At 37.5% G+C, this 16,868-nt stretch overlaps 3 long non-coding RNA genes across 3 annotated transcripts in view; 1 reads left to right on the top strand and 2 right to left on the bottom strand.

The window, feature by feature from the left end:
* LOC138137155 (uncharacterized) overlaps positions 1 to 16,017 on the bottom strand; it is a 56,945-nt gene extending 40,928 nt beyond the window's left edge. The window contains exon 1 of the long non-coding RNA XR_011161588.1: positions 15,999 to 16,017. This is a non-coding gene — a long non-coding RNA (uncharacterized lncRNA). The remainder of the gene's footprint in view (positions 1 to 15,998) is intronic.
* On the top strand, positions 5,306 to 6,327 carry LOC138136945 (uncharacterized). The gene is made up of 2 exons (XR_011161514.1): positions 5,306 to 5,748; positions 6,005 to 6,327. It is a non-coding gene; the product is annotated as an uncharacterized lncRNA (long non-coding RNA).
* LOC138137161 (uncharacterized) lies at positions 12,518 to 13,702 on the bottom strand. The gene is made up of 2 exons (XR_011161598.1): positions 12,968 to 13,702; positions 12,518 to 12,912 (listed from the first exon to the last, which is right to left on the bottom strand). It is a non-coding gene; the product is annotated as an uncharacterized lncRNA (long non-coding RNA).
* Positions 16,018 to 16,868: the final 851 nt, after the last annotated feature.

Genomic DNA, 16,868 nt, shown 5'->3' on the forward strand with positions numbered 1-16,868 from the left:
GATAAATTGCGAAGGCCTCGAGGTTGTTAAATTGCATCAAACACCCGAGAAACTTGCAGAAACTAAGGTTATGTCAATATTTCGCTGTCAGAAATCTGGCCACACTGTTTTACGTTACCCGCCTTTTTTAGTTAGGTTAGGGAGGGAGGTTAGAATGAGTTCAAGGTTCCTAATATCTACAATAACAATTAGTTAATACTGCAATGTTCTGTGGTGCAATGGCCAGTTTAGATACCTGCAACGAAGTCTCGCCGACACAATTAAATTGGTTTAGGTGAAAATATTCCCGAAATTATTTTAAGGAACCACTCAAACCACACGAGGTGCCAGGGTATCCTTGGCAAAAGATCGGATGTGACTTGTTTGAATATAACGGAAATAAATTCCTAATCACTATTGATTATTTTTCTAAATACGTAGAGGTGTTTAAAGTGAATAATATAACGGCAGAGACAGTGATTCGTGTTTTAAAAAATATTTTTGGGAGATTGGGAATTCCACAAACTTTAGTATCTGATAATGGTACGCAATATGCAGGATTTTTGTTCGAAGAGTTTGCTAAAAAGTGGAATTTTCAACATGTCACATCTAGTCCTCAATATCCGAAATCAAACGGAATGGTCGAAAGGGCCATTCAAACTGTTAAGAATATTATTAAAAAATGTATAGAGTCAAAAACAGAATTAGAGCTAGCTTTGTTAGATTACAGAAACACCCCTGTAGATTACTGTATTTTGTCGCCGTGCGAACTATTTTTTAATAGAAAGTTAAGAACGCTGATACCTATCCAAAGTAAGTTATTACTTCCAAAGAATTGCCACGGTATTTTTCTAATTTGGGTCGGCGGTTGGCAATTGTTGCCGGTAGCTCAGTCTTGGGCGGGGTAAGCGAACGAATTAGCCAGACCCGAAAGACAAGAAGATAAGGGCGCCAGGATCCTCCGGCACTGATGCTTCGGGAGTATCCGGATCCGACGATACTCCGGGGCCGATACCCGAAAAGAAACACACGTGTCCCAGTTAACAAATTTAATCAAATTAGATCCTCTGGTACAATAAATATTTACAATAAGTGAACATTAAAAAAAATAATGTGTACAATTGGTTGTTGGTAAAAAAAAAAATAATAAAATTACTGTTCGATGTTCGATTGCAGCAAACAAAAAAATTCAAGGAACGGTCCTGACCGGTAACGCACAAAATAAATTAAAACTAAAGATGAAATTCCCGCGAGCCGCCGACGATACTTGTACAAGCTCGGTGCGACCGCAAAACAAACGGTATCGAATTAAAACGCAACTCTTAAGTTACCGGCGTCGGATTTACAAATAATATTGTCAAAAAAAAATTTGAATTCCAAATTACACACACACACAAGATAAAACACGCGACACAAGAGAGAGAGACAGTAACACAAAAGAAGAGACGTTATCTCCTTGCCGAAAAACGGCTGCGGCCTCGAGAGAGGAGATACCCGGCACGAGCAAAATGGAGGCTCTGTTCCTGTAGGCGCGATATGATATTCGGGAACGATCTGACCTGAGCCTCCTGCGTCGTCCTTCGGCGTCCTGTGGGGTTCGCGGCTCGGCGGTCCTGCTGCCGTTGAGGCCGCTGCTGATTCCGGTGGAGACGAAAAAAAGGCCAGAAAAACAGGAAACTCGACGGATCCGCTGGAACGGGTCCGGCAAAAGGTCCTCGTAAGAGATCCGCTTAAAAGACCCTTTCATAGAAAGAAGAGAACGCCATTAGGTAACGTACGACGGGAAAACTGTGACTTACTCAGTCGGCGTGAGGTCTTTTTTTTTGGGGCGACGAAAAGCCAAAAAAAGTCCGTGACTCCCAAGATCCGGAAATTCCGATAGAGTTGGGGTTCCAAAAGGTACGCTATCCAGCACGAAACGAAGAACCACGCAACTCTTCTGACGGGCACAGGAGACTTCGTGAAAATCCCTAAAATCGGTGCGATCCACAAGAAAACGCTGCCACGAAGTTCACCCAGTCACGGTACTTTTTCGAAAGAGGAAGAGTGGCATCGAAACGCGAACTTATCGCCTTGCCCAAAAAAGTCTAACCAGTCTCGGTGAAGGAAAACAGACCTTAACAGCTGTCGACCGAAGGAATATCGTGAACCGACAGGTGCGTGCGTGATCGAATTTTTGACGCGCGACAGCGGGACCGAGATAGGTTAGAAAAATCAAAACAAAGGCACCAAAAGGCCTACGCCGTCGATCGTCGATGAAAACCGTCGATCGAGACCGTCTCCAGGTGTTTCGGGAGATGAAGAGAGTAGGATTAAGAGGTTCGTGAAGAAAGGAAAGAAAAAAAAAATGTCTAGGGACGAGAAGGTGAAGGGAATTTATGGAGTTGGTGTCAAAAAAAAAAAAAGGGGAAAGGTAAGTGAACGGTACATTCAGAAGACCTACTCAACTCCGATAAACTCTAGGCCGTGAAGAAAGAAGAAGATAGGAAAGAGCGAAATTTTTCTGGCGAAGGGCCAAGGTTCGCGACCTGACAAACCCGACGGTATATAGCTACCGTCCCGCTGAAATTGTGAGGATAAGGGCACGATTCCAGCTGCCTCTTCAGCTGGGGCCAAACGAAAAGAAAACGAAGAAAAGCCGACAAGGAAAACCAAAAAAAGAAGGCAAGGTAGAAAGGATTAACGACAACGACAAGCGAACGGGAGGATGAGGGATCGGGAACGAAAAGACACAAACAAAACGGTCGCGGTAACATGCGATTACTCTCAGCCTAACTGCGAGCGAGAGTTTACTGAATTCGTTACTTTTAAGGTTACTTTCGAGGTGTTCGAGTAACGATGGTGCATCCCCAAGCATTAGTGGAACCCATGGGCCTTCCACTCCGGCCAAATCCGCAAAAAAACGAAAAACGAACGGAATGAAATTTTCGAACCGTGACAGAATATTGATTTTAAAAAACAACGTCAAATGTTAGTACGGAGGCAAAGTAAACAAAAGATGTATTATGACAAGTCTGTTAAGTTTTTAAAACCTTTAAAGGCAAGTGATAAAGTGTACATCAGGAAAGACGATATTTGGGTAATCGGACATGTAGTTAGAAAATTTAATGATAGATCCTATTTAGTTAAGGAGGATGGTAGTGATGTAATCTTAAGAAGGAATAGATATTTTCTTAAAGCTTATTTTATAAACAATTCTGGATATATTTCTGATTCTGAAAGTGAGTCAAATCTTCACAATGAGGAAGATGAAGCACATGAGGAATCACATGTAATAGAATTAAGCAGTGATAATTTTAGTGCGAGTGATAAGGAAGACAACGAAGTAAGCGAGACTGAGCAAGATAAAATTGCTTCCTCATCACACACACGAAGAACAATTTATATCTCTAAGTTTGGACGAAAGGTTAGACGTCCAGAAAAATTGTAATTTTTTTAAAAGGGGAAGATGTCATAGTATTGTAGTATTGTAGATAATGTAAATAGTGGGGAGTCAATAAAAAGACAGTAATGACTGGGCACTGGTAGTGATTGCACACGCTCCCGATCCCCTATCCCAAGACATAACACAATGGGAATTTACATCAACACAAACTTACAAAACACACGCCCGTGAAAAACGCAATTTTGCAAGCGAGGGTCAGACAATGATTGCTTTTACTGAATCTCGCCAAGAATTTCTTAAAAAAAACAAGATTAAAATCCGAAGTGTTTACCGAAATGCATGCTGACAGAATATCTTTGAATGGAAAAAGTGACCCAATAGTTTGTCAATATGCAGAAGACTACCTGCGCAAACATAAAAGACCACAAATTAAAAATGCGGTTTCAAACAAAGTAAGGGAATTGGGAAGACTTCTCATTCCACTTCAAGATATTTACAAAATTAATTCCATGCTTGAAATGCTAAAACCTGAACACTTTGATAAAGTAGTTTCCGCCAGCCGCATAATTTCTGGTTACAATGAAGCAACACGATCTTTTAAAGCACCGTCTCTCGCTCTTCACATGAAAACAATATTATTAGCTGTATGTTCGGCTGCCAAAACTCTTTTGCTAAAAAAAAAATCCTATTTTAGCAATCACTAATTATGACATGGCACTCAAAAATATTAAGGGATTTCGGGAGTTGGTCGACGCTAACTGGAAATTTGAAATGGGTAGTCTAGCACTAAAGGACCTAAATGAAAAGCAATCAACAAATCCACAGAAATTATCAGTAACCCAGGACATCATTTTATTTAGAAATTATACACAAGAAACTACAGATTCATGTGTGAAAAATTTAGAAACCAACCCAGAAAATTTAGTCGTTCAAAAAACTTACGGAAGCTGCTTTGGCTTTGACAATTATTTTAAATAGGAAGCGAATCGGAGATGTACAATACACGAAATTAGAATCTTACAATCGAATTTCAACGAGTACAAATCAGGAAGAGTGCCTTAATTCCTTAAATGAAACTGAAAAGGAATTGTCGAAACATTTTAAACGCATTACAACAGTGGGAAAAGGAAGTAGGTCAGTTCCGATTCTTTTTTCAAAACAAGTACAAAAATACATAAAAACACTGCTCTCAATCAGAAGAAAAACTACGTTCGTACCGCATGAGAATCCATTTTTATTCGCGTTAACAGGCAGCTCATCTAAATGGGTGGATGGGTCAGCTGTATTAAGAAAATATGCAGTCAAGTGTGGGGCCCAAAATCCTGCTACTTTAACCTCTGCCCGTCTCAGAAAACAAATTGCAACCGTTTTACAAATTTTGCACCTAAATGCACTGAAATGGAACAAGTGGCCACCTTTATGGGTCATACCAAGAAGACACACGAACAATTCTATAGGTAAGTAGGCAATTTTATGGGCAGATACCGAGTGAATTGTTAACAGCGGATCACTTTCAATATCTCTAGTACATTTAAAGTTGAAGAATTATCCTTTTCATAAAAAAATTATAAATATTTAAAGCTATCTTTCTATTTTTTTTTATTTTTGAAAAGGATGCCGCAGGAAGTTTTTCAAACTGCTAAAATAGCCAAGTTACTTCTAATGATGGAAAGGGGTGTCACAGTATACCTTCTAACCAGTAGTCGCACTCCGCAAAATCTTTGTATTCAGTTGTAAGTCCGCGCTAGTTACTGCGCATAAGAGATCCAATACCCCCGATTTAAATTCCTGTCCGTAACGTTTAATTTCATGTAAAACGCCAGTTAAATTCATTGCGCAGTAACTTGCGCGAAAGCACAACGGTTTCAGAAAACATCAAAGTGCCGACGTCGAGTGAGACTACTGCTTAGAGGGTATACTGTGGGGGTGTCGGCAGTGAAAATCAGGGCAAAACGCTTGATGAAATCAACGTCGAATTGGAATCGTGGGATAAACAATCTTTTGAACAAGCTGGAAATGGGAACTCCCATAATATTTATTATTGCAATTTTTTCTACAGTTAAAAGAATGAAAGCTATGTTAGCAATGCGTTTATTATTTACATTTGTTATTTATTTTTTACAAGCATACGTATGCTTTAATAAATAAATTTTTGAACATGTCTTGTTTTTCTTTATCAGAGATAGATGATTCAAACGAAGAAAGCGAACCAGATGAATCAAGCAAACAAGATGCTCGAACTAAACTAGGTACACCAAATGAACTAATTCCACGAAATGTTTCAAATCATCCAGATGATTCAAATATACTTCCCACTACCAGTAACACTACACAAGACAACGAGCCGGAAGCTCAGGATATTAGTAATTCCGACTCAGAAGGAGGTAAATATAATTTTGTTTTATTTTTTGTGTACCTGCAAGCCTGTGTTAGCTTAAAAACTTCACATACGGGGTTTCAGTTCACACGATTTCTTTGGTTAACACACAAAAGACAGAATGTTTTTGCATTTTTTTTTTTAATTCTTTGTTAATGCACTTTCTGGTAAATAATGTAATAAAGAATGTTTTGTTTCATTGTGTAATGAAATAAATGGTAATAACTTTATTTATTTAAAAATCTACTCTTTATTAATTGCAGAAACACCGGCCAAAAAGAAATATAAAGCAAACCATAAAAAGGAGTCCAAACCCAAAAAGGCTAAGTGTCGTGGAACATGGAACCACCAACAAAAGACCATGATGTTGCAATATTTTAAAACCCATGTAAAGAACAAAATCTCACCCAAAAAAGACGAATGTCTTAAACTGCGGGAGGATCATTTAGATTTGTTTAAGGATAAGAACTGGGTGCAGATAAAAGTGTTCATTTATAACACTTATAAAAATAATTAAATATTAGTTGCCATTTGACAATTTTTAATTATACGTATTTTCTTATATTCAATAAAAGTTCAGTAAAAACAGTTGTTTTGTTATAGTAGATACTGTTGAGGTGTTGCCAAGTGCAGCCTGATCTGTCGGAACTCGATGTGTTGATAAAATGTTATATACAGCCTAAGCGTTGCAGCGCCCTCGGTAGTACGATCGCTAGAACTACGCGTATATAAAAATTGAAAAAAATGGGAAAATCGAGATCCGGTAAAAAAGTTGCTGACGTTCTTCCCCCACCCATACTAATGTTTTGGTGAAGATATACACGTAAAACAAGGCGAGATCCAATTTGGATCTCGTCTTGTCAAAATGGATCTCTACTTATACGAAAAATATCACTAAATGATCTCGACTTGTCCACAAACTATATCTATATATACAGGGTGATTTAAGAGGAATAATGAGCCCGATGGAATAGAAAATTCAACCCACAATACATTGGAACAAAAAGCCGGACATCGAAGCGGTAAATGTCCGGGTTGCATTTTCTATTCCATCGGGCTCATTATTCCTCGTAAATCACCCTGTATCTCATGCTTGCCACGAGACCAGACCTGGCGTACAGCGTGGGGTTTATTTCGAGAACACTCGAAAATCCAACTCGAGAGGACGTCATAAGAGTCAAAAGAGTCTTCAGGTACATAGCAGGGACCTTGGACCTGGGAATAGTTTATCGAAGCAACGTGGATGAAGGTTTTTTGGACGTCTACAGCGATGCAGATTTTGGAGGATGCACATCAACAGGTCGCTCAACCTCTGGAGTCATTGTAAGGTATGCTGGAGGAGCAATTTCCTGGATGAGTCAACGACAACCAGTTGTGGCAACTTCAACAACTGAAGCAGAAATCATCGCAGCAAACGAAGGAGCCAAAGAGGCAATTTGGCTAAGCAGACTTTTTAGAGGGATCATTCAACTCAAAGATGTTCCCATTATCCAAGTTGACAACTCTGCAGCAGTGAGACTGGCTCAGAATCCCGAGTTTCACCGCAGAACTAAGCACATTTCCATCAAACATTTTTTTATCAGAGAAAAAGTGACAGAAGGAAAACTTGGCGTTCAACAAATCTCTACGGAACATCAAGTAGCAGATATTATGACAAAGCCGCTACCAAAGACACGCCTGAAGATTTTATGTGTGAAAATGGGACTTATGTGAAAAAGAAAGGACTATAGACAGTGAATTTCATGTTTTGTTTTTCAACTATCATTAACTAGGGAAAGTGTTAAAATAATATAGTTTAATGAAGTTGGTCATGAAATACTAGTATGTGCTTTAGAAAATATAAAGATAGCTGAGAGCTGCGTCTCTACAATAAATAAGTTTGTTTTTGAGCTTGTCAGAAAAATCACAATAAATGTAATCTGTTTCCTTAAAAAAGATATTAAAGTGATTCATAAAGAACACGAAATATTGTTTTCATTAAGAGAAAAGCCTCAATAAAATTTGCACAAAGTGATAAATTGCGAAGGCCTCGAGGTTGTTAAATTGCATCAAACACCCGAGAAACCTGCAGAAACTAAGGTTATGTCAATATTTCGCTGTCAGAAATCTGGCCACACTGTTTTACGTTACCCGCCTTTTTTAGTTAGGTTAGGGAGGGAGGTTAGAATGAGTTCAAGGTTCCTAATATCTACAATAACAATTAGTTAATACTGCAATGTTCTGTGGTGCAATGGCCAGTTTAGATACCTGCAACGAAGTCTCGCCGACACAATTAAATTGGTTTAGGTGAAAATATTCCCGAAATTATTTTAAGGAACCACTCAAACCACACGAGGTGCCAGGGTATCCTTGGCAAAAGATCGGATGTGACTTGTTTGAATATAACGGAAATAAATTCCTAATCACTATTGATTATTTTTCTAAATACGTAGAGGTGTTTAAAGTGAATAATATAACGGCAGAGACAGTGATTCGTGTTTTAAAAAATATTTTTGGGAGATTGGGAATTCCACAAACTTTAGTATCTGATAATGGTACGCAATATGCAGGATTTTTGTTCGAAGAGTTTGCTAAAAAGTGGAATTTTCAACATGTCACATCTAGTCCTCAATATCCGAAATCAAACGGAATGGTCGAAAGGGCCATTCAAACTGTTAAGAATATTATTAAAAAATGTATAGAGTCAAAAACAGAATTAGAGCTAGCTTTGTTAGATTACAGAAACACCCCTGTAGATTACTGTATTTTGTCGTCGTGCGAACTATTTTTTAATAGAAAGTTAAGAACGCTGATACCTATCCAAAGTAAGTTATTACTTCCAAAGAATATTGATTTTAAAAAACAACGTCAAATGTTAGTACGGAGGCAAAGTAAACAAAAGATGTATTATGACAAGTCTGTTAAGTTTTTAAAACCTTTAAAGGCAAGTGATAAAGTGTACATCAGGAAAGACGATATTTGGGTAATCGGACATGTAGTTAGAAAATTTAATGATAGATCCTATTTAGTTAAGGAGGATGGTAGTGATGTAATCTTAAGAAGGAATAGATATTTTCTTAAACCTTATTTTATAAACAATTCTGGATATATTTCTGATTCTGAAAGTGAGTCAAATCTTCACAATGAGGAAGATGAAGCACATGAGGAATCACATGTAATAGAATTAAGCAGTGATAATTTTAGTGCGAGTGATAAGGAAGACAACGAAGTAAGCGAGACTGAGCAAGATAAAATTGCTTCCTCATCACACACACGAAGAACAATTTATATCTCTAAGTTTGGACGAAAGGTTAGACGTCCAGAAAAATTGTAATTTTTTTAAAAGGGGAAGATGTCATAGTATTGTAGTATTGTAGATAATGTAAATAGTGGGGAGTCAATAAAAAGACAGTAATGACTGGGCACTGGTAGTGATTGCACACGCTCCCGATCCCCTATCCCAAGACATAACACAATGGGAATTTACATCAACACAAACTTACAAAACACACGCCCGTGAAAAACGCAATTTTGCAAGCGAGGGTCAGACAATGATTGCTTTTACTGAATCTCGCCAAGAATTTCTTAAAAAAACAAGATTAAAATCCGAAGTGTTTACCAAAATGCATGCTGACAGAATATCTTTGAATGGAAAAAGTGACCCAATAGTTTGTCAATATGCAGAAGACTACCTGCGCAAACATAAAAGACCACATATTAAAAATGCGGTTTCAAACAAAGTAAGGGAATTGGGAAGACTTCTCATTCCACTTCAAGATATTTACAAAATTAATTCCATGCTTGAAATGCTAAAACCTGAACACTTTGATAAAGTAGTTTCCGCCAGCCGCATAATTTCTGGTTACAATGAAGCAACACGATCTTTTAAAGCACCGTCTCTCGCTCTTCACATGAAAACAATATTATTAGCTGTATGTTCGGCTGCTAAAACTCTTTTGCTAAAAAAAAATCCTATTTTAGCAATCACTAATCATGACATGGCACTCAAAAATATTAAGGGATTTCGGGAGTTGGTCGACGCTAACTGGAAATTTGAAATGGGTAGTCTAGCACTAAAGGACCTAAATGAAAAGCAATCAACAAATCCACAGAAATTATCAGTAACCCAGGACGTCATTTTATTTAGAAATTATACACAAGAAACTGCAGATTCATGTGTGAAAAATTTAGAAACCAACCCAGAAAATTTAGTCGTTCAAAAAACTTACGGAAGCTGCTTTGGCTTTGACAATTATTTTAAATAGGAAGCGAATCGGAGATGTACAATACACGAAATTAGAATCTTACAATCGAATTTCAACGAGTACAAATCAGGAAGAGTGCCTTAATTCCTTAAATGAAACTGAAAAGGAATTGTCGAAACATTTTAAACGCATTACAACAGTGGGAAAAGGAAGTAGGTCAGTTCCGATTCTTTTTTCAAAACAAGTACAAAAATACATAAAAACACTGCTCTCAATCAGAAGAAAAACTACGTTCGTACCGCATGAGAATCCATTTTTATTCGCGTTAACAGGCAGCTCATCTAAATGGGTGGATGGGTCAGCTGTATTAAGAAAATATGCAGTCAAGTGTGGGGCCCAAAATCCTGCTACTTTAACCTCTGCCCGTCTCAGAAAACAAATTGCAACCGTTTTACAAATTTTGCACCTAAATGCACTGAAATGGAACAAGTGGCCACCTTTATGGGTCATACCAAGAAGACACACGAACAATTCTATAGGTAAGTAGGCAATTTTATGGGCAGATACCGAGTGAATTGTTAACAGCGGATCACTTTCAATATCTCTAGTACATTTAAAGTTGAAGAATTATCCTTTTCATAAAAAAATTATAAATATTTAAAGCTATCTTTCTATTTTTTTTTATTTTTGAAAAGGATGCCGCAGGAAGTTTTTCAAACTGCCAAAATAGCCAAGTTACTTCTAATGATGGAAAGGGGTGTCACAGTATACCTTCTAACCAGTAGTCGCACTCCGCAAAATCTTTGTATTCAGTAGTCCGCGCTAGTTACTGCGCATAAGAGATCCAATACCCCCGATTTAAATTCCTGTCCGTAACGTTTAATTTCATGTAAAACGCCAGTTAAATTCATTGCGCAGTAACTTGCGCGAAAGCACAACGGTTTCAGAAAACATCAAAGTGCCGACGTCGAGTGAGACTACTGCTTAGAGGGTATACTGTGGGGGTGTCGGCAGTGAAAATCAGGGCAAAACGCTTGATGAAATCAACGTCGAATTGGAATCGTGGGATAAACAATCTTTTGAACAAGCTGGAAATGGGAACTCCCATAATATTTATTATTGCAATTTTTTCTACAGTTAAAAGAATGAAAGCTATGTTAGCAATGCGTTTATTATTTACATTTGTTATTTATTTTTTACAAGCATACGTATGCTTTAATAAATAAATTTTTGAACATGTCTTGTTTTTCTTTATCAGAGATAGATGATTCAAACGAAGAAAGCGAACCAGATGAATCAAGCAAACAAGATGCTCGAACTAAACTAGGTACACCAAATGAACTAATTCCACGAAATGTTTCAAATCATCCAGATGATTCAAATATACTTCCCACTACCAGTAACACTACACAAGACAACGAGCCGGAAGCTCAGGATATTAGTAATTCCGACTCAGAAGGAGGTAAATATAATTTTGTTTTATTTTTTGTGTACCTGCAAGCCTGTGTTAGCTTAAAAACTTCACATACGGGGTTTCAGTTCACACGATTTCTTTGGTTAACACACAAAAGACAGAATGTTTTTGCATTTTTTTTTTTAATTCTTTGTTAATGCACTTTCTGGTAAATAATGTAATAAAGAATGTTTTGTTTCATTGTGTAATGAAATAAATGGTAATAACTTTATTTATTTAAAAATCTACTCTTTATTAATTGCAGAAACACCGGCCAAAAAGAAATATAAAGCAAACCATAAAAAGGAGTCCAAACCCAAAAAGGCTAAGTGTCGTGGAACATGGAACCACCAACAAAAGACCATGATGTTGCAATATTTTAAAACCAATGTAAAGAACAAAATCTCACCCAAAAAAGACGAATGTCTTAAACTGCGGGAGGATCATTTAGATTTGTTTAAGGATAAGAACTGGGTGCAGATAAAAGTGTTCATTTATAACACTTATAAAAATAATTAAATATTAGTTGCCATTTGACAATTTTATATTATACGTATTTTCTTATATTCAATAAAAGTTCAGTAAAAACAGTTGTTTTGTTATAGTAGATACTGTTGAGGTGTTGCCAAGTTTATAAGTAAATAAATTAACTGCAAGTGTAAATTGCATGTAGTAACAAAATAATAAAAATAATAAAAGTGTAAAATAAGAAACATATAATAGGTAAGGTGTTGTGTCAATAGCTTAAAAACCATAAAAAAACGAACTCCAATTGCTTCAAAATATGAGACATAACCTCAAATTGTTTTAATTCGAATTTAGTATTTTTCTGTGTGTTGTTGGATAATGTGACTCGTGTCAGCATTAGAATAAGTGAGCACATCAAAAAGATTGTCACCTATGAAAAAAATTCAACAAGACAATGGTACCTAAATTTCCTAGAATGGAACAAAATTTTCATGGTTGCAGAGGATAACCCAAATGGACTTAATAAATACAAAGATTGGCCGACCCAGCTAGCAAATAAGTTACCAAGAGCTAACAAGTCGTTTACCAAAAAGAAACATTCTGTTTAAAGGAAAATGCATACGGGAGGAACACACAGGATGAGATCCTAAATTTGTAATAAAAGCTTTAAAAATGTATCGACACGTTTATTTACCTTTAAATGTACACTTTTCTATGAAAATAAAAAGATTTTTCAGTATTAAAATGGTGTTTGGAAATAGCGCCCTACGGTTATAACGACCGAATTTCGCCGGTCCCTTCCACGTCGTCATAAACGATATATACTGTATATGGTTTGGATAATACCAAATCTGAAACCATTGGTGAAAGACCTTGCACAGCCAACAAAATGCTCTGCTATGTTATCCACGGGTTATCAACTAGATACACAATTGCTGCAGGGTACTTTTTCCATTCAACATTAACAACGGCACAATTTTCACAGATTATGGTTTAATTGTTCTTTAGCTTGTTACTGACAATCTGCATCAAATGTAGCTTAATTTAAAAATCTTTGCAGCGGAACCTTAAAAAATCATATTGACCTTTTTTTCCACTATTTCTAAGTTTTGATTAAGTACTAGGTGCGTTCGGATACTACCTCGGAGATGCAAGCACAAATTTAATAGACTTGAACAGCTGATTGGAGATCAATCTGAAATAAACGAACGAAAATAAGGTAGGTAATTGTTCACTTTAGCTCCCGGTCGAATTTTCGCGTTTTTTCTGGCCAGACATCCTTAGGGCGTCCTCCTACATCGTTTCCCACCACTCAAACCTTGTGCAAATGCCCGTTTTTCTCTCTTGTTCCACATACCACATAAACATAACCAGATATAACCCTACTATTGTGACAGGCGCCAAAATCTCAACATCCTCGGTCGAAATACTCCTAGCAAATCGAGCTTCCTCTAATGACTCTGACGTCTAATATCCGAACGATTTAGATTTACGTCAATTTGCTCATTTTACAATAACGATTTTGACGTAAATTAGCATAAAAATGATATAAACGAACGCAGCTACTGTCAATACTGTCATTGTGACGAATTTCGTTTTCAAATCAGTTCCTAATGTTAATTTAGGGGGCGCCACTGTACGTACGCTCCAGGGCCTACTCGACGGGAACACTTTTTCAAACCAAGTGGGACGGCCATAATAAGCGCCTAGCGTTTTGATACAGTTGGCCATGATTTTTATCATAGACAACACAGTAAACCTATAGAACGCAAACTCCCAGAGTTTTTTGTGCCCCGACGCCATCTACTGGCTTGTGGTAGGTGCAAAATAAGACACAGCCAGCTGGATATCCTGGCTTTTTTTTATTTATTTTAATTTAAAGTAGTTTATTTATGAAACTAAAAGACTACATTTATTTTGAAGTTTTTATTTTTAATCTTTTTCAATACATTTCCATTGCATTTTTATAAATTTTGGTTTGGTATTTCTTGCATCCTCACCCAAAATTTTGCTCTTTATTTTCATCGAATTTTGCATGAAGTTTTATACGTTTTCGGTACATTACAGTCCGAATTTTGGATCGATATTTTGGCTTTTTAAAATGTTGAATATGCTCAGCTTTTCTTATTTTCTTTTTGAAACTTTCACATCATAAGAATTTATATCTTCAGCTTCATTACTACAGAAAACAGGAGTTACACAATTATAGTGTCTTCAGTAGAAACGTCGTAGATCAGTAGATGGTGTGTGGTGGGTGCGTTTCCAAAAAAACGAGGAAAATGCATAGGAGTTTGCGTTCTATAGGTTTACTGTGTTGTCTATGATTTTTATAAAACCGCAGCGTCCCCTGGCGGCTTGTGGTGGGTGCATTTCCAAAAAAACAGGGAAAATGCATAGGAGTTTGCGTTCTATAGGTTTACTGTGTTGTCTATGGGGAATTTCGTAGACAAAATAAGAACATATAGAACGCAAACTCCCTATACATTTTTTTGGGCACAAAGCGTTTATCGCCATCTCTTATCCTGGTGAGGGTGCAAAATCACAGCCTACTGGATGAGTTTACCTTTCCTTTGATTTTTTTTTATCATCGCAAATTTTCACAACAAATTAAAACGCCAGCAATACTTTCGATATTTTATTTTCAACCGTTTTTGATACAGTTCTGCTTCATTTTTATAAATATTATTCCTAAATGTTACCGTTCTCGTATCCTACCACTTAAAATTAAATTTTACCCCTTAATGTAAATGTGGTTAAATGAATTATTTTACCAATAATTTCATCTTCAATTTTATTTTTAAGTGAACGAAAAATTAACATTAGGTACTGTTACGATTTAAATTTCGTGGTAAATCGTAAAGGCGAGAACGTTCTAGAACATTCCAGAACGGGCTCTCGGACTCCGACTTCCGGTACCAGCCGCGTCAATTCGGCGAGAGGAGGGAAAAATATATAAAGATGGAACAGACGCCATGTCAGGGGTTATCGACTAGTTCAGGTCAGAGGTTACGACCGATCCGTGTGTGAGTGTTGTGTTCAAAGGGGGAGATTAGGGGGTGTTTTAGTGTGCAACAGGTGCTGGCGAACCCGTGGAGGAAGACCGATTCGGCTGGGAAATCGTCCTAGAAGAATTCCAACCGAAACGTCGCGGCGGATAAAGGCTTCCTTCACGAGGGTCATCGACCCTACGCTTCAGCGGATTAATTTCACCACCCTGTTGGGCCGACGTCATCCCCCAGGACCCCACCGGAGAGCAGGACCTCACACCGGACTGTCCCTGGCCGAGGAACCCGAGTCCAGGAGCAACTCATATCTGGCAAGGTCCTTCAGCGTCTTTCTTTTGCGGTCCGCCATCTTGGCTCATTTCTTTTACGTTGATTCACGTTATCGGACCTGGAGTGACCTCGCCAGAAACGACGCGCTCACTGGCTCTCGGAAGTTTTTTTTATCTATCACTTTACCTTATCGTTTTCCATTTTTTTGCACCGGGGCTAAACCAGACTAATTCACGCCTATCCCTAGGGAGTGTCGAGGGGAGGAAGGACCCCGAGGACTTTCCGAGGATACGGGCGGCGTGATAGACCAGCGGCGGAAGAAGGACTCGGAGGACCTTCCTCCGGCTCGCTCTCCCAAGGACTCTTCTTGGATTTCAAGCCCCAGGCCCGGTGTACCGGCACTGTTTGTAAATTTAACTAGAGTTTAAGCGCCTTCAGCGTGTTATTTTGAGAACCTTCAGTGCACTCCTAACCTCGCTTTTATATTGTTAACTTTGATTAGTTCAATTTGGTCTCAAGGCCCATAACTTTAATTTGTTTATTTTGGAATAATACTTGGTTTGTATCCTAGCATCACCTTACATAGTCGGTTGTGTTTCGTCCGCAGCGGCATCTAAGTTGGAGCTAGGAAACAAAAATTAAACACCATTATTATTACATCTGTGTTTCTGTCCAATACCTGGTATAACACCGTGTTTGTGTAGCATCATTTCTACTTCAACAGCCTCGGTCTCGAGACGTAAGTGTGTTTAGGTGCCGGACCCGGATCCGATCAGTCTCAGAAAGCGCTATTTAAATTTCCCCCGGTGAAGTTGGGAGATTTAAGTTTTCTCTTGTTGGTGTAGTAGTTAAAGAGAAAATAATAACGTAACAGTACTTATGTTTGAATTACCGTTAAAATTTTGCTTTTAATATTATCGGCCGAAATTAGGTATGTTACTGAATATAATTTTGAAAACATTATGAATCTTATTAACATTTTTTACAAACTCTAAAAAACTCACACTTGCCACTTTCTGCTAAATTTTAGTATACATCCAAAAATCCTTCCAATGTTTTCATTCAAATTTTTATGGAAGGAAGTGCTGTTTTTTTAATCCAAAAATTTTTCCAAAGTAGGTACATATTGCGTAAGTGTAGGACTGCTTCCTGCCAAAATTTTGTGTGCCCCGGATTTTTGTAAACTCCACAAGCAAGAGGTTTCGCGCAACGTGGGCGAAATGTCCCTCCCTCCAAATTATTATCAAAGAGTTTGTCAAAAAAGTTATTGTTTTTGCAGTTCCCAAGTCTTCATCATTTTGGTTTGTTCTACCTGTTAGTTAAAATATATATTAGATTATTAACAACAATTGTTATTAGAAATTACCACAGTTAACAAACTAATAGCGTGATAGTTGAATTAATCATGATTATGACGACTCAAAACTTGAGTTGCATAGGACATCTTTTGGATCTTATCTGCATGTCCGTAATTTTGTGGAGGGCTCTTAATTCGCCCCACGCTGAATCATAAAGATTAACCTTCACTATATGGTCCAATTTCACACTTAAAATTTCTTCGTTTACGTCCCAAACCAAATCTTTTGTTATCCTATAATTTCTAATTCCTTTAATAAGATAAGGTGTATCAAATAATGGTGTAATCTCTTGGTCTTGAAGTATTATTTTTCTTTCAATTTGTTGATTGTTTTCTATATAAATTTTGCTTGATTCTCTCAACAACAAATTTAGCAATCTTAGCAGCGGT

Source organism: Tenebrio molitor, chromosome 8 (genome assembly GCF_963966145.1).
Source record: "Tenebrio molitor chromosome 8, icTenMoli1.1, whole genome shotgun sequence".
NCBI classification, from domain to species: Eukaryota; Metazoa; Arthropoda; class Insecta; order Coleoptera; family Tenebrionidae; genus Tenebrio; species Tenebrio molitor.